Source organism: Podarcis melisellensis (assembly GCF_964234715.1).
Source record: "Podarcis melisellensis genome assembly, chromosome: 7".
NCBI classification, from domain to species: Eukaryota; Metazoa; Chordata; class Lepidosauria; order Squamata; family Lacertidae; genus Podarcis; species Podarcis melisellensis.
This window is the reverse complement of record NC_138539.1, coordinates 42,920,803-42,939,492: the sequence shown is the minus strand read 5'-3', so window position 1 is coordinate 42,939,492 and position 18,690 is coordinate 42,920,803. Positions and strand designations below refer to the sequence as shown.

Sequence of the window (18,690 nt, the reverse complement as noted above, 5' to 3'; positions counted from 1 at the left end):
GCTGAGCCATCCGCACACTCCATTTTGTGTGTCTGCGTGTTTGTACGTGAGTGCTTGTGCTGTAAATTTGCAGGGAAGTCAGGATTGGGACCCAGCAGGCCCGGTAATTTGCCAGCGTTCCTGTTGGGCTAGCAGAATAGGGGTAAAATAAAAAAAGCACATTGACCCAATTTCTTGAACTAAATATACAGTACTAGCAGTGACAATGAAAGCTGCTCAAGTGTTTGCTCTGTGAATGATTTCCCCTCTGTTTCAAATTGGGCAGTAGAGGACAATGTATTGCAAATGAGCAACTGAAGAACATTGTGTGAGCCTGCCATTAGGTGTAATGGGGTTTGTTCACCAGACTCCCACAGAGTATCACATTTCCAGATTTTATTATTAGTATCTTCGGGGGGGGGGATCTTTTTCTGTCCTCTTGTCATTTTATTACTGAGCTTTCCCATCCATGGTCAATTCTTGAAGAACATATGAGGTCTCTGCAGACTGGAGGCAGGCAAATGTTTTCCCCATCTTGACATCAATATTGGGAAAGGTCCTAGAACAGATAATTAAATGGTTGGTTACAAGCTTGGTGGATCAGGGGAATGCTGTGGATATAGTGTATCATGATTTCAATAAGACTTTGACAAAGTCCCCCATAATAGTATTTCAGAGGAGCAGGTAAGATGCGGGCTGGATGAAGTAACTGTTAGATCGATTTGTGGCTGGTTGATGGACCAAACCCAAGAGTACTCACTAATGGTTCCTCAACAACCTAGAAAAAATGACAAGTGGGGTGCTGCAGGGTTCTGTTATGGACCCATTGTTCAATGTCTTTATAAATGACTTGGATGAAGGAATTGAGGAGATGTTCATCAGATTTGTAGATGGCACCAAACTGGGAGGGGTAGTTAGTGCTGCAGAAGACAGAATTGGGATTCAAGATGACCTTAACATGTTGGAGAACTGGCCCAAACTAACAAAATGAATTTCAATAGGGACAAATGTAAGGTTCTTCACTTACTGTACACAGGAAGAAACAGCAACACAAGGATAAGATGGAGAATGCCTGGCTTCCCAGTAGTACATGTTAAGAGAATCTAAGGGTCTCAGTAGACCACAAACTTAGTATCAGTTAAGTGTGATGCAGCAACCAAAAAAACAACCACCACACAAAACACTGTGTGAACCTGGCTCTGGCTGTCAGGCTCCTCCTCTGCCTCAGTGTTGCCTTTATGGAACTAAACAGGGAGGAAGATGAGAACTAATCCAGAATTAGTTGGCTCCACTCTTGCTGCATCTGCTATTGACCTCCCTACCTTCCGCCCTAACAGTTGCTGTGAGCATCCTCCTCCTTTGCTCCTTTGTGAAGTCAACTTCCAAGGCTATCTGCCTCACCACTGTGGGAGAGAATGCTGGAAGAGACAGAACTTTGACATGATTCAAAACTTTGATATGATTTCTTGTTTTATTGGATGTCTGAATTGAATGGCTGAGAAGTGAGGGCATGCAGTTAGACCAGCCTTTCCTTACCTGTGGTCCTCCACATGCTGTTGAACTCCAGCTCCAATCATGGCTGACTTTTGTCTATGGTGGCTGGGACTGTTGGGAGCATTTAGAGGGCACCAGATTGGGGAATGCCAGTTTAGGCAGGGTAAAGCTTGCAATGGATATTTTCTGGAGAAAGCTTATCAGTTTTTATTTAATATAAACATATATGATACACATTGTTGTTATGTTATTATTATTTTTAATAGAATGTCTCATTAATTCAGCTTGTCTTATGAATCTACAAGAGTAGACCTGTATGAAAGACACCAGATGGCTGAAATAAATTGTTAAGGGAAATCAATAACTCGGCTCGTGACACATCAATACTTGGGAGGAGATGCATTCTGAATTACAGACTGAAGGGACTATTAAAAAATGTCACCTGATCCCAATTTGAAATAACATTTCAATGCTGCTGTTATTTAGCAAGAAACGTGCTAATTGTCAAGAGTATTTCCCCCTCTCTCTTTAAGTATTTGATATTTTCTCCTAAGAAAATCAACGTCATCCTTAACCTGTGACCCTCTCAGTATTTGCTGGACTACATCTCCCATGCCCCCTGGCCATTGGCCAAGCTGGGTGGGGCTCATGAGAGTGGAGTCCAACAATGCTTAGAGGGTCACAGGTTTCCCACCCTTTGTGTGGTTTGAGTAGAATGAAGAAGTACTGTGGTAACTGTGTCCTCCTCACGCTGATCAGGACATAACAGTGAGGTGGGTGCTTGGGAAGGTATGAGATGGAAGAGTTGGTAGGGAAGCCATCTCCCTTTCAAACTGCAAACAGAAATAAGTGGGACACGAAGTTAGGGTTGCCATATTTCAAACAGTGAAATTCAAGTCAGAAAAGTTATTGATCCAAAATCTACACTTCCAACATGGGTTGCCATATGTTCAGATTTTCTTGGACATTACAGAGATTTCCGCCCGGACATTGCTTCCGACTGCAGTATTCTGGATATGTCCAGGAAATTCGGGATGTATGGCAACCCTAAAGTGCTTAGTGGTGGACCTTGGGGTCTCACATTTCAGCAGCTCCTTGTGGGATGCCAGATTTTGGCACACCCAACCCCCATTTCTTGCTTTCGATTCTACATCATAGTTGTGGCACCCCCGAGGCTCCACGCCAGTGCAACCAAACCTGTTGTGCTTTCTCCCCTAAATCTGCCTCTGAAGTACTATAGTCGTTTAAACACCTAGGCCCAGGATTCAAGCCACTACACGCTTTGGCTATGAAGCGAAAGTCCACACCTGCCACACTTGTCTCACTGCCACCACACACAGGTGCATTCTTTTAGAATTTGTGGCATATAATATAATGTATCATTTCGCCCTAAGTCTAAATGCTGGCATTGCATGCATAACCTTTCCCTAGCTTATCATAAACAAATAAGATAGCACTTATTTCCTTTTCTTTTATAACCATGTAAACATTCCCCTTGACGCTTTTAAATTAAAAATGTGCTACAGATTTTTTATTATTATTATTTTTCAGCCATTTGTTCAGTAAAAGAAACTCTTCCTGAAATATATTTTCCCCATACTGTATTTGGGAAGGGAGAATTGCCCTCACTACACTTAACCATCCAAAGCGGCCAAGGGATTTCCCACCACCACCGCCGCCTTGGTTTCGAAACTTTAAACAATAGCGCCACACAACTCATGTGCAAGGCTCTCAGCACAGCTTCCCAGCTGGAAGGAGCACTTTGGGAATGATAAGAATGTAAGAACATAATGCCCATTTGTCCAGCATCCTGTTCTCACAGTGGTCAACCAGATGCCTGTGGAAAGTTTACAAGCAAAACCTGAGCACAACAGCGCTCTCCCCAGCTGTCATTCCCAGAAATGGCTTCTGAGAGTGGAGAGAGAACATTGCCACCATGCCTAGTAGCCATACTTAGCCTTATCCTCCACAAATCTGATTAATCCTCTTTTCAAGCCTTCCAGGTTGGTGACTACCACTTCCTCTTCTGGGAGGAAACTCCACATTTTGACTATGCACTGTGTGAGGAAGTACTTTCTTTTGCCTACTCTAAATCTTCCAATATTCAGCTCCATTGGATGCCCCCAAGTCCTAGTATGAAAGAGGGAGAGAAACGTCTCTCAGTCTACTTTCTCTGTGTACCATACGTAATTGTATACACTTCTTTCGTGTCCCCTCTTTCTCGCATTTTCTCTAAACAAAAAAGCCCCAATACCCAGTCATATCACATCATGTTGCTCTTCACAAAGTTTGGTCAGCAGGAAGCAGTGCAATATTTACCCCACCCCTTCCAGCCATACTTCCTCATGAGACTCAATAGGCAGCAAGAACCCTCAGCACTTGTGAAAAAATTCTCTCCCCCCGCCTAGAGAAACACAGAAAATTGTCACGGCTTTGTTGTGGTTTCTGGCAGGGTTTTTATTGGGGGGGGGAATGTGGGGCAGGGCAGTGCTTTTTACCCAATTGTATTTTAAATTGGCTTTCTGAAATCCACTTATATTTATATCCACTTATATTAGTTGAATTCCACCTCTGGCCTGCTACTGCCAACTACTGTTCACACAGGTAAAGGTAAAGGTAAAGGTACCCCTGCCCATACGGGCCAGTCTTGCCAGACTCTAGGGCTGTGCGCTCATCTCACTCTATAGGCCGGGAGCCAGCGCTGTCCGCAGACACTTCCAGGTCACGTGGCTAGCGTGACAAGCTGCATCTGGCAGCCAGCGCAGCACACGGAACACCGTTTACCTTCCCGCTGGTAAGCAGTCCCTATTTATCTACTTGCACCCGGGGGTGCTTTCGAACTGCTAGGTTGGCAGGCGCTGGGACCGAATGATGGGAGCGCACCCCGCCGCGGGGATTCGAACTGCCGACCATGCGATCGGCAAGTTCACACAGGTAGCCTGATTCAAAACATTTTACTTTCACGAGTCATTAAGCTCAATGAGACTTATTTGTGGGCAAATGTGAACAAATACAGTATTGAGGACTTGGCATGGTTCCACAAGGTACTCCGAAAAACCTGGAACCAGTGAAAGGGGTGGTGGATGATAAATGCTGATGCCTGCTAAAGAGACTTGGGAGTACATTTCCTCATGACTGCTGTTGGCTGAAATGGTTGTGAGAATCAGCCCTGATTGAGGTGACAAGTCTAGCAGTATCTTTTCCTGAAGAGCTTTGTTTCATGCTGAGCTTATGGATGGTTTTGGATAATTTGTCTTTCAGTTCCACTTTGGCAAAGCGAAAACGATGGCGTAACTCTGGCCAGTTTAGGGTTGGTGGAAGCCAACAGCAGGTTCCTTGGGGGCTTCTTGTCTGGCTGCCAGAATCCAAGCTTGCAAGATGTTTCTAGGATGCTGGGTTTTGTGCTTTCTGGTTCTGGTGTCTGATACATTTGATGAAGCTGATTGTTCAAGGACCACCTGCTGGTTCTGTTACAGCCACCACCTGTTCACGGGCTTCTCCCTTTCCTCCCATCTGTATAACTCTGACTGAGGAACTATAACCAAGACTTCCAACACATTCGAAGCCAAACTTGATAGCACAGCAGAGTCAAATGATGCCAAGAATACGACTGGCTTCATTTTCTTGTAAACACCCCCCCACACACACACACAGACCGCTCCATAGTTTCAGACGTGGACTTGATATATATTCTGGAAAGCATACCCTATCGAGAAAGATATTTCTGGCAAGAAATTCTCACATAAAACTTATTTTATATCTAGCCAGAAGAATACTGGGAAAATGCAAGTCATGGCTCATGTTTTTAAATGAGTTTGCTCCAGTCATGTTCCCACCCCTTTCACAATTTGTATTTGCCTCCCTGAATATTCATGCCAACCAATTTGGGTGCTATATAACGTTTATGAAAAGTGGGCTTCAGAAGCACAGTCTGAATATTTTGTGCCAGCCAGGTTGAGTTAATGCATCGAGTTAGGAAATGGAAAGGGTGTCATGTGGCATGCCTGATCTCAAGCAACAGTTCCAAATGCAATGGGGAATATCAAATTTACACCGGGAACCATTTGTTGTCCAACCACAGGGCTGTACAGAACTACAGAAAACATTGGAGTAACAAAAGGGCGTGAATAATTTCTGACCAGCTTTATTTAATAGCTGTTCTTTTTGTAGAGGGGGAAACCGAGTAAATGTTACAATTCATGCTCAGAATTCTGTATCGTCTCATGAAGGAATGAATCACACTGAAGACATGGACCAGAGTTCTTACATGCAGTAACAGCTTATAGATATCAAAAATGAGTTACAAATGCTTTCAATTCCTTTACAGTGCTGAATGCTTCCAATTTTATACTTCCTTACTGACATTTTGAAAACGCATGCTTGGGCGATGCCAGGAAAAAGGCGAATGCAAACAAATGCATCTTTGTGATGTTGGAGGGGTCACATATGAGCGCAAGGCATGTGAACTGCAAGAATGACATATCTCATACATCCAATGCCTTTCTAACATAATAAAGACACGCATTTATAGCCATTTCCCTGCATGCATTTCCCAAAGTTAGGAAACCTAATGCTGTAAGCATCTCACCCCTGTAGAGCTCTTAATGGGAGATGTCCTTGAAATATGCATGCTATTGACATTAAGAAAACAGTTTGTAAAAGCTCTCTCACACAATGGCTACTGCAGGAACAGTCTTTATTTCCCCCCCCCCTTTTTTACTGTTTGAATAACAATACACTTTCGTTCATGAGTATTAAAAGAAAACGTGGGCTGTGTTGCAAAGGTAGCAACTCTTAACTGTGCACAAAACTAGCAACCGATGATATCATTCACAGTGCAGGGAAGAGTTATTTAATGTACCAGTCTCAATGGGTAGTGGTTTCCTCAAAGACTAGTTTGTCAGGAAGGAGTGGCCAAAACTGCTTCACATCTTACTTTATATTCAGTCTTGAGAGGGTCATCTACCATAATCAGACACTAGTTTATAGCTGATGGCAGTCAACCGAGACTGAGCTGAACCTTTGCTCTCTTTTAATAATCAACTTGCATACCAATTTGAAATATCTCACTGGAACCAGTCCAGGTTAAGAACTGTTAAGTCTCACTGCAATCCTGATAATACTTTCTGGGAAATCAGCCATTCTGAACTCAATGGGATTTGCTTCTAAGTAAACATATTTAGTGTTGGGCTGTAGAAGAGCTTGTACAAAGCTTACACAAGGGCTGAATTGTGCCCTTAGCTTTTGTATACGGAAATGATGAATGACAGAATTGTTGAGCTGAACTTGGAAAGTTGCTGACGGCCATCCCACCCAGCTCCTTCCACTGAGGCAGACAGAGGCTGAATACCACTGTAAAGGAAAAGCATTCACCCGACAAGTGAGTGCACTTGATAGAGTAATAGCTGGGAGAGACTTGAATGCTCTGTGTGTATGGAAGGTCAAACTAGATGATCTCAACATTCCTTTGAGACCTCAGAATCAATGAATTGTTGGTATGACGATAAGGTGAAAGCTGGTTAGCAACCTTTCTGACTCTGTTCAACAGATAACATATAAGCATCTGCTGGAAAGGGCACAAGAGGAGCAGGCAGAAAAGATTAAACTTTGGGTCAAAGTGGAAGATTCCCATAAGGTTTCGTCTCTACAGGAAGTAGAAGGTCAAGTGGCAGAACCCTGGGAAAATAACTGTCAGGAATCCTGGCTTTAATATGCCCAGGGAGTTTGTGGCACATACTTTTTATTTCCTCAAAGTTGAGAAAAGTCATCTTTCCTGAATCAGGCAATTGTGTTAGGAAAATGAGTCCAGCGTGACAAGAAAATGACAGTGGTGAACTAGAAATCATTCCTCATTAAGGTTTCTTTTCGATATCAACCTAAGGACTACCAGGTTGAGGGATGTATTCTATCCTGAGCAGGCAACATAACCTAGTTTAATTCTACCTTCACCACCTACCCAGGGAATCCTGGTTATGCCTACTCAGAGTCAAACCTTGCTGATTCCACTGAACTGTGATAGAGGACAGTAACATTGCCTATGAAGCTTTGTGGTTTCGTACAGATCTGAATCTGTGATGCCGCCATCCAATTACAGCAAAACACAACAGTGGGCCTTGGTGCTCAACGCTGCTTCCCGTATGAGCATGGGCTGCTCTATAATGACTCTGTGGAGTCGACATCCTGCCAAAACATGCACAACACTGGAGACAGCTATGAACCGGATTTAGGTTTCTCCTGGAATTCCATCTCCTGAATAATCTATTACGTATTATTTTAATAATTTAGTATGTGTTGTTCATGCCTTAAATGTGTATCCTGTACTTCTTACAATCCGAAATACAACGCAGACTGAAATAATAATAGTAACAATAATAGTAGTAATAATAATAACAATCCACCCTTTGCCACAAGATCCCAGAGTAGCTCTCAGTAATGTAAAATACAATGTTAAAAACTTCAAAGCAAATTAAAATCACAACTGGAGTGAGTATTGAAAAAATACATCTCAAGGCCAAGGTATAAAAATAGACATGAACAGTGTCACTTTCTGGTTGGTGTGGTGGAACTTGTAATTCCAGTCTCCTCGTTGGTAAGAAATGATGTTCTGTTGAGCTGCTAGAGCACCTTTCCTATCTCTTGCTTTGTGGGCACATGGGCAGCAGCGGAGGAAGCCATTCCAGCACCTAGGGCGGCGTGCCCAGGGCCGGCGTGCACCGCCCATAGGGGTGGGCGCATTGTGGGGCTTCTGGAGTCTGCCTGCCTCCTCCCACTCAGCTGCCCTACAGTTGGGGGGGAGACAGTAGGTGGACCGTTTGCACAGCACAGAGCCTGCGCGCACCAAAGCCACTGCGTCTCTCCCAGGAGAGAGGCATAGCCCTGGCATGCTGCAGGCCCCGCGGTGAGTGCCACCCAGCATTTTGTCATGTCCCCTCAGTGCTGACACCCGGGGTGGACCGCACCCACCGCACCTCCCTTCCTCCACACCTGCACAGGGGACGGAGGAGGTAGCAGTGGTAAAAATGGTAGCAGATACTACGACTGCACTGCTCTGTCCCTTGCAACATCTCGACAGTTAATCTAATATTCCTTTTCTGAGTTCAAACTGACAGGGTGGAAACTGTGATACTTTTGTAGCGGCTCATACAGAAACCAAACACAAACAAGAGATCAGGGCACATGGAGAGGATCTGGAGCAGAACACCTTCAATAGGGTAGTATAACAAGTGACTATGATACAAAAAGAATACAGTCAAATGCCGATTGATTCGTTTTCATGCACCACAGGCTCAGAAAACACACATTGCTGATGTTCAATGCCAATAACTGGCAGCAAAAGAATAGTAAGAACGATGACATGAGGCTCAACAAGAAACTGGTAAGGTGGTCAGTGTCCATGAATTGAGAGGCAGCTTGTTAACCATAGTGCTGCATGCAGCAGCAGCAGTTAAGAGGGTAGGCAATGACAGTTGTATTTTGAGGTCTGCATTTACAGCAGACAACCTACTGAGTGACAAAAGGTCCACTGTATTATATCTTTATTTTTATTTCTTTATCAAGTTTTTAAATTAATTTTCACATTTAAACATTTTCATCATATGCACCATAACAAACAAATACAATTAAAAAAAATAGAAAATAAAACATTTTGACACCTTATTAAATCCATATTTTGGAATTACTCAGATCCCTTGACTTCCCTCCATTCCCTCCCCTGGTTCTTTTATCTTATCTTGTATTGTAAAGGTAAAGGGACCCCTGACAGTTAAGTCCAGTCGTGACAGACACTGGGGTTGTGGCGCTCATCTCGCTTGACAGGCTGAGGGAGTCGGCGTTTGTCCGAGACAGTTTCCAGGTCATGTGGCCAGCATGACTAAGCCACTTCTGGCGAACCAGAGCAGCGCACGGAAACGCCATTTACCTTCCCGCTGGAGCGGTACCTATTTATCTACTTGCACTTTATAGCACTTTCGAACTGCTAGGTTGGCAGGAGCAGGGACCAAACAACTGGAGCTCACCCCGTTGCGGGGATTCGAACCGCCAGCCTTCTGATTGGCAAGCCCTAGGCTCTGTGGTTTAGACCACAACACCACCTGCGTCCCATCTTGTATTGTACATGTCTATAATTTCCCTATCCTTAATTATTTCCAATTTTGAACATTGTCCTTAGTATTATAAGTGGGTTTTTCTTGAGTTCTTAGTCTTCCAGTTAATTTAGCCATTTCAGCATATTCCATTAATTTAAGTTACCAATCTTATTTAGTTGGGACTTATTCTTCTTTCCAGTGTTGGGCTATCAACATCCGTGTGGCTGTTGTTGTGTACGTAAACAGATTTTTGTATTCTTTCGGTATATCCATTCCAGTTATACCTATTACCTATTACTATATTATTTCTTTAGGCACGTACACCACCTGTTAGAGACAAAATGGCACATGCCCAAATTGTCACCAGAAGGTAAAGCAGAAGAAATCTTTGAAACTGCAGCCAAGTATGGTGAAAAACACATTGTAGCCTGCAAGCTAAAAGTAATATGTGGTCAGTAGACACACTCTGGATGTGAGTCTGAGAAGCTATGGGTTTCATGTGTCCCCAAAGCACTCACAAAACAACCCCCCACCCATATTTTCAAATGGTTATACTAAATTCTCCAAGAAAGCAATAGCACTCAAATAGCATTCTATCATATTGGGGTTGGGTGGTAGCTGTGGTTTTGTTTGTTTCTTTGGCTATTGAAATGGGAAACTATTATCAAATTTCTAGTGCACAGCAACTCAATTAGGAGTTTATATCTTCCTCACTCTTTTTGTCCCACCCTCACTTTTTGTAATTGCCGTATCACTAATGTTAGTCAGTATCTCCCAACTGAATTTATTGAATTTATATAAATTGCTTCTAACAACGTTTATGATTTTCTTTGTGTATTTTTGTATTATCTGTGCATTCTTAAGCATAGCATATGCAGAATATATTTCATGAGGAAATGTATAAAATACTTGTATACTGTAATTTCATTTTTTTAAAAAAAGTTTACAATAATTATGTATACAATAAAACCCTCATATAACTAAAAACATAGATCACTGGCTAACTGCACTGAATTAAGCTACAAAGGTACAATGTGCTAGGCATGATTATCAATGCAAAACATCTGAAGGCAGCCCTGTTTAGGGAAGCTTTTGATGTTTAACAGACCACTGTATTTTAATATTCTGTTGGAAGCCACCCAGAGTGGCTGAGGAAACCCAGCCAGATGGGTGGGGTATAAATAAAAATTATTGTTGTTGTTGTTGTTGTTATTATTAATAATCTGGTTTCCTCCCAATGGCTAGTACTGTGGACAAACGCCAGCTCCCTTGGCCTGAAGCGAGATGATCATTGCAACCCCATAGTCACCTTTGACTGAACTTAATGGTCCAGGGGTCCTTTACCTTTATGAAAGGAGTGCACTGTATTTCCACTTTTGCCTACCAAATGAACTATTAAAAATGAAACAATATAAAGTAAGAAACAAAAATGGGGACAAGTGTCTTCTTCAGATCGTTGTTAACTTTCATCTCTTCTGGTGTCTTCAGAATTTCTCTTTACCTAATTTTTAGCTTCCCCTACATTGGACTGCTCGTGTTTACACTCATTTAGGCAAGTCGTTTACCTCCTGTTCTACATACCAGTTGACAGATGTATCTTTTTCATTTCAGATGCTGTTTAAGCCTTGGGCACTGCTTACTGGAGAGATTTATTCAGCTCTGGGATCCAACTACTGGAAAAGTACTTTGTATTCAATATTTGCCACTTGTTCCGTACATCAAGTTTCCACACACCCTTAAGCTTGCAGAGGCACAGCAGAGCTACTGTGAGCTTTGTTTGTATTTTAGCTGATTTTGAATTTTGCATGCAGATCTGCAGAATGGATTCTGCCGTATTTCATTAGGCTTTCAAGTGCTTCTGCCATAGCAACACGAATCACCTATAGAGAGTTTGCATACATCCAATCTCACTCTTAAACACTGGTATTATGCACTTTATTCTCCCCCGCTTTATTTCCTCCCTGGCTTTGCAGACTGTTAGCAGCAAAGAAGTAGTGAAATGTTTGCTGTATCTTCCATTCTCTGGCACCACCGCCACCTGCCCCAGCTCTGTTAAATTATTGATTCATGAGACCCATTCATTCAGACACCAGTAAAAGCATTGTAAGACGAACCCCTCTTTCTAGTCTTTTGGCTGAGCTAAATAAGCTTGTGAACAAACTGGCCCACGCTTTATACAGCTTCCACTGAATTCTGAAGAGCTTTACCCTGGCTTTTAACACTTGTGTGGTGTAGTGGTTAAGAGCGGTAGTCACATAATCTGGGGAACCGGGTTCGTGTCTCCGCTCCTCCACATGCAGCTGCTGGGTGACCTTGGGCCAGTCACACTTCTTTGAAGTCTCTCAGCCCCACTCACCTCACAGAGTATTTGTTGTGGGGGAGGAAGGGAAAGGAGATTGTTAGCCGCTTTGAGACTCCTGAAGGGGAGTGAAAGGCGGGATATCAAATCCAAACTCTTCTTCTTCTTCTTGTGGGGTACATTTTTAGGACCCATCTTAGTCTTGTGATTGAAAATTGTTTTAAACTGTTTTATTGTTGTAATCTGCCCTGGGGCGTTAGGGTAAAGGATGAGTAACATTGATACTAATAATACTAATATTGGACTAATAATCCTGAATGCACAGTTAGCATATAAACTCAGGGAGAAACCAGAACTGTCCTGTAATTTGTGTATGTCTTTCTTCCAATATCAGTGCTCGGTGGCTGTGAGTTTGCATGGAAGAATGGTGATGGAGACAGGTGCTTTCTCCCTCTGGTCATTTCCCTGTCCAAAATCATCTGAAAGCTGCTTTTGTGTTCTGTTTTTCGCCTCAGGCCAACTACAGCATCTTGGAGGACACTTTTGAGGGGGGAAACAACTATAGGAGAAAAGTCTGTACAGCCTCTTCTCCATTCTTCTGCTCACCTTTGCATTCTGCCAATACTGCCTTTGAATGTTGGAAGAAGAAAATATATGGTACTTAAATGGCATGTCTATTTTATTACGTCCACAGTTGGTTAATGAGAGGTAACCGGCTATCACATCTTATTTCTCTGTGTAAGCTACACTGATAATCAATAAAGATGGGTTGTTGGGAGGTGACACAGAAGCAGATGTGCTCCATGTAGACCCAGTGATGAAACAGAGTGGTGCAGCAGTCAGAATGTTAGGCTAAGACCTGGCAGGCTGGAGTTCTAGTCCCCATTCAGCCATGACCTCACTGGGTGAACTTTGGCCAGCCACTCTCTCTCATCCTAACCCACCTCAGGGGGTTGTTATGAGGATAAAATGAGTAGAGGGAGAACCATGTGACCACTTTGAGCTACTTGGAGGGAAAGGTGGGAATACTGAGGGTGATGCTCCTGGAATATATTTTTGTTCCCATTGGTAACTATGTTGTACATTGGACATGTGACATAGAAGATATGTGATGGGACCTTCTGATATTAAAAGCATCAGTGGGGAAGGAAATCCAGTTGGCTCTGGAGAGTGATGCTAGGAAAGTGTGTGTGTAAGTCTTTATGCCCCTCCCATTACTATTCTTCTCTCAAAAGCTGCCATTTGGCCCCATGAGTAAAAATAAAATAAAAATCAGAAATGATATGGTACCTATCTCCCCTGCCCTCCAGCAAGGGTAATAACAGCTTCAAGGTGGGTGGCAATTTCAGTTGGAGAAATGACATTGGGGAAGGATTAGACATCGCCTTCCCTAGCCTTTTTCTGACATTAGGAGATTGAGTGATTGATCTTCCACATCACATCTGTCTTGGCTTTTACATAAAAGGAACTCAAGTCCATTTAGGGCCCAGCCACACTTCTGTTTGACCCAGCTGCTTTGCCCCACCCAAGAAAACCTGCAGTTTAGCACTGAATTGGAGAAGATGGCAATTGGGTTTTCTGTAAATTGCTCTTTGTTCTGATTTATCACCAAAGAGTGGGTTTTTCAGGGGAAAGCAGCAGGACAAGAGTGAAGCCGCTTGGACCCATACATAGAAATCACAGGGGAAGCGGAAAACTGCTCAGATGCAAGCTGTCTTGGCATGGGAGAAGCAGAAGTGTGGGTGATCCCTTATTTCAATGGGTCGGACTCCTGATCATGACTAATGTGGGATAACACCCTTTGTGCCCAAGTATTCAACATTATCTGGTTTCTGCAGAATTCTCTTGTCAGTCTGCATTGCAGGCTGCTGCTGCTCAGCCCTTTCCAGATCACCCATGTTTCTTCTAAAACATACCATTAATTCTCAGACCAATCCAAGATCCCCAAGAAGGCAGTGGCTGCTGTGGCATTCTTTATTCATTTATGAACCACTTCCTAGAAACGTCTCCAAGCTTAGTTCCTCTAAAGACTTGGCAGGTAAAGATGGGAGAACTGAAGCTTCCTAAAAGCTTTGTCCATCAAGGGTAGATGGAGAGCAAAGGGCAAAGGTGGTGTTCCTCTGAATAGTTGGATCTTGAATTGTTTGGCAGGCCAATTAATATTTCTTTGGTTTTTCCCCCCTTTGGTTGATTTGCTAAAGTAAAAATATACTGCATACTTTCAAAAGTGCTGTGGCTTCTTATTCAAGTTTTAGAGGCACGTAGCTACATGAAGAACATTCATGCAGATTAAGTGCTCTTTGGAGTATTAGAAACCATTTAATCTGTATAAATATGCTTTAGGGTTGTTCAGTTTCTCGGTTTTTACAACACCTTGAGAAGGAGCTGCAACGGATAGGGAGTTGCGCAAAGCATTTATTTAAAGAAAGATATACAATCAGTGGCAAACTTAGTTTCCCAGTAGCTAACGTCAGAGCAGTAGCTTATTTCCCTATGTTTTTTGTATTTCATTTGTTCTCTATTAAGGTCGACAACAAACCAGATTTCATATTATATACGCCATTAGATTCAAAATTCAGTTTTATAACTGTTGATTCTGATGATAAGCTTGAGCTATGCTTTAAGTACTGAGCAGTTTTACTCTGAAAATCAATGTGCCAGTAAGGATTTACACTTTTAAACAGCCAATTGTAAACAGTACTTATTTCCTAATCTACCCAAATACCTTTGCTTAATACATCACAAAGGCCTACCTTTTAGACTTCCATTGAATCTAATTTCATTTTTAATGGAGCTGAAAGAAATAATGTGTGACACTGTACCAAGAGCATAATATTGGAATGTCAACTATTTTGCTTTTGGGGCTTACATCGCCATTTAGTCTAATAACTCCTTACACTATAGTTTAATTATTTCCAAAAATAGAGAGCGCAAGCTTGTATTGAGGAGCATTCCCAGAGGACAGCTTACATACCCTGAGAGGAATCCATGCTCTAAATTTAACAAATGTAGCTGTGTGTCAGAGTATAACGATCTTTGTCCAAGGATTTAATCTAAAACATTTCAGTTGCCATTTGCAACAAATAACGAGAACAAAATTATGTGTGCCACTTCTGATATAACACTTCACTATGGTTTCTGGACCTACTTCCATGGGAGCACAGTCATACAGATGTTTCATCTGAATGAACAATCACATTCTTATAAAACAAATATTCTGGAGCCCAGTTTCAGTTCAAGAGATGGATCACAATAAAATTGCAAGGAAGACCCATTCAGATGAAATATTGCTGTGTATGCAGCAAAGGGGATCATCTAAGATCCGGCTCATGAATGAACACTTTCTTATCTTATTTTTAAGAATGCAACATCCTATGCCTCTGCTCAGACTACTCTGTTTTATTTACTAGGAATATGTTACCATGTCATCTGTTGTCATTAACATTATCATCATCACAATCATATATTGTTTCTAGGAGCTTCAGGAAGAATTGAACCATCTATATACACTATTGATCAGTTTGGAAGTAAGTCCCATTCAATCAATGGGGTTTACTTCCAGGTATAGGGTGAAGGTGTTCATTAATTTTGTATGTTCATTAATTTCAATTAGGATGTGTTATAAAAGTGCAGCATATATTTTCAGCCTTATAGTTATCATACATATTTCATACATATTTGGGCAGGCATCATGGCATGAAAATCCAGCATAGTGAAGATTTGGGGCTTTCCATCCTATCACCAGACACACTAAGTTCTGTTCATGACCTGCCATATTCTGTCAGGATTCCACCCCCCACATCTCATCCTATCTCTACCCCCTGGCTAGTCACTGCTTCTGTATTGCTTAAATCTAACATTGGCAGTGTGTCGATGGGAGGATAGGCATGGAAGGAAAAGCTGCAGCAGGAGAACTGTTATTAAGAAGCTGATGGGAACAGAGATAATCAAGAGGAGGACTATTGGAGAGGGAGAAACAGTGAGAGTTCTTGGGAATGGGACAAGATGAAGGCTGGTTAGCAGCGCACATCTCAGAATTTTGAGAAAGCTCTGGCAATGTTGTTGTAGAGGAGGAGGAGGAGAAGGAGAATGAGAAGAAGGTGGTGGTGGAGGAGGAGGAGGAGGAAGAGGAGGAGGAGGAGGAGGAGGAGGAGGAGAAGAAGAAGAAGAAGAAGAAGAAGAAGAAGAAGAAGAAGAAGAAGAAGAAGAAGAGGAAGAAGAGATGGAGCAAGTCTGTAATTTACAGCTATCTAAAGGTTCCAGTGTATAATTTTTAGGCTCAGAAGTAGCAATTAAGTTCCAAAAGGCCAATGGTTTCAGAAGATCATTGCTTTCCTGAACATGTGAACATTAGTCCTTTAGGCCTCTTGAAACTGAACTCACTGGTGGAGTGAGAAGATGGATGTCTGGCCCACCGATTATTCTTTGAGTTCATCTGAGAAGGTGCAAAGTCAGTTGCTCTACACAGTATAAGCAAATCTGTCAACCATAATTTAATCATAACATATAGTGTTAATTATTACCAAAATTGGGGGGGGGGAATTCCCCAAGATATATAGGACTTAAATGCAGTTGTCTGTTTCCCAATATATAATAATTATACCAGTTATTATCACATAGTGCCCTCTGCTATTAATAATATATTTCAGTGGCTGCTTAAAGAGAGCTCTGCACACACCACAGAACATGCTGCCATAGAAAGGGAGGACAACGTTTGCTACTGTCATTTGAAATGACAATTAGACCTATTCTGTGAGACAAAGGCTTTATTCATGACTGACCTATACCCTGTATATGCTCAGTTTTCCCCTATAATTTTTAAATTTGATGCTGTGTAGAATACATTGCTGGTGCCTCAAATTCATCAAAATGGTTTTAATTGTTGTGTAATAGGGAATTTACCAATACGTTGTCAAGATGCCAAGATGAAGGGAACAGGGAACAAACATAACATAAATCCACAAAAAGCATTGGGGGATGAAACCAGATCCAGACAGGGCATGCGCGGAAGAAAGTCATGGTAATTGTTAGGGGAATCACCATCACTGAGCACTTCTAGTAAATGTGTATGAAAAAAACTGGACACTTCCTTGCAAAAGCTGATGGGAATAAGAAACAGCTAGGTGGTGGTGGGGGGGGGAGCTGGTGTGAGAAAAAGCATTTTCTGTAAGTATTGCTGCTACATAGATGTCATCAGCTCTCGAGGAGGCATATCTGCAACTATTCCTGGTGCTTTAGCAAGGGCTTGGACAAGGTCATGCAGATGTGCCTTTTGGGGTAGCAGGTCATTTAATTGTCCACAGTTATTCTGGCAGGAAAGGCTCCTCTGCCATGGGGATGGTGTTCTGCTCACCCTAAGAACAAAAAGGGAAATGCAGTTAAAGAGTCCTGTATCCATCTCTACTTTTGTCCCTTTCCCAGACTTCTGCTGGGAGTGGGTGGAGAGAATCACATGAAAAAACCCCTTTCCTACAACAGTTTCATTGTTCTAGATCAGGCATCCCCAACCTGCAGCCCTCCAGATGTTTTGGCCTACAACTCCCATGATCCCTAGCTAACAGGACCAGTGGTCAGGGATGATGGGAACTGTAGTTCAAAACATCTGGAGGGCTGAAGGTTGGGGATGCCTGTTCTAGATATTCTGTTCTCTCCCAGCCCCTAAGTCTCCTGAAGACCCCACCTGTCTGTCATCTTCCCAGGTTTTCACAGGTAGCCCAACTCCTTACACAGCTGTAATTGGTGGGCTGAGAAGAGGCAGCTCTGGTCAATCACCGATGTATCTGACCTATCAGAATGTGCCTCCCCATGAATGCTATCAGAAAACAACACAAGTGGGGTGCTGGACAAGATGAGATAGGTGCTTACAGGTAGCAAAAGGTTGGAGGAGGTAGATAGCAAACATTTCCAGGTCAGGTGTGTATGGTGTGAGACTGATTGAGCCACAACACATTCTTCCTACTTTGGAGTAGGACTCTTGTTATGTCCAAGGCAAATGAGTCTTAGTCTGTGCCAGTGATAAAAACAGCATTTCCCCCATAGGGAGGTAACTACAAGGCCTCCAGTCAGTCTGAGGCTGTTTCTATTGTCCCTTGAAGTATGTGTGCATCAGGCATTTATTCAGCTCAGAGGACATTTACTCTGCAATTAGACTGAGGATCATCTTGCCGGGCTCTGCAAAAGCGAAGTAAAGATTTCTCCTCCTTCACATCTGGTCCTGTCTTTCTGAACCTTAGCTGTCAGGAACGCAACTACAAGGGTCCTTAAGAGGAAATACACGTCTGCCCATTTTAATCTTATTCCTCTCGCCCTTAATTTCCTTTGTTCACAGTGGATAAATAAAAAGATTAATTATTGCACATTCCTGAAGCACCGCTTGGCTCTAAATTAGATCAGGTTGGGAGTTTTGCCTCATTACAGCACTTCTCCCAAGCTGCCAGCAAGACTTTCGCCTCTGTCACTTATCCGCTGGATGTGCCGCAAGTCCTTACAATTAAACTGTAAATCCCACATGATCATCCTTCAAGCAGAAGGAGCAGTCTGTCCATCTGGGTTTTCTTTTTAAGGGTTGGGGGGAATGGATATAATTTTGTCAAAATAAATAAGCTTTGCTTCAAAACAAAGATTGGCAGCCCAATCCTTGGCACGTTTACTCAGAATGAAGTCCATCTGTGTTCAGTGGCACCTACGCTCTTGTAAGTGTGCTCAGCAGGACTGCTTTCTTAAACTGAGAGCAAGCTTTGTCTGAAATCTGCAGCACAAAACATGGTAGGAGGGATTGTTCTGATCAGAAATTAAAGCTGGCTTTAAAGTTTGCTGGATTGGTCTTTCTCGAGT

The 18,690-nt window shown here is 42.5% G+C and overlaps 1 long non-coding RNA gene across 1 annotated transcript in view; it reads right to left on the bottom strand.

The window, feature by feature from the left end:
* Positions 1-360: 360 nt before the first annotated feature.
* Positions 361-18,690, bottom strand: part of LOC309373954 — a 67,121-nt gene continuing 48,791 nt past the window's right edge. The window contains exon 2 of the long non-coding RNA XR_014170304.1: positions 361-538. This is a non-coding gene — a long non-coding RNA (uncharacterized lncRNA). The remainder of the gene's footprint in view (positions 539-18,690) is intronic.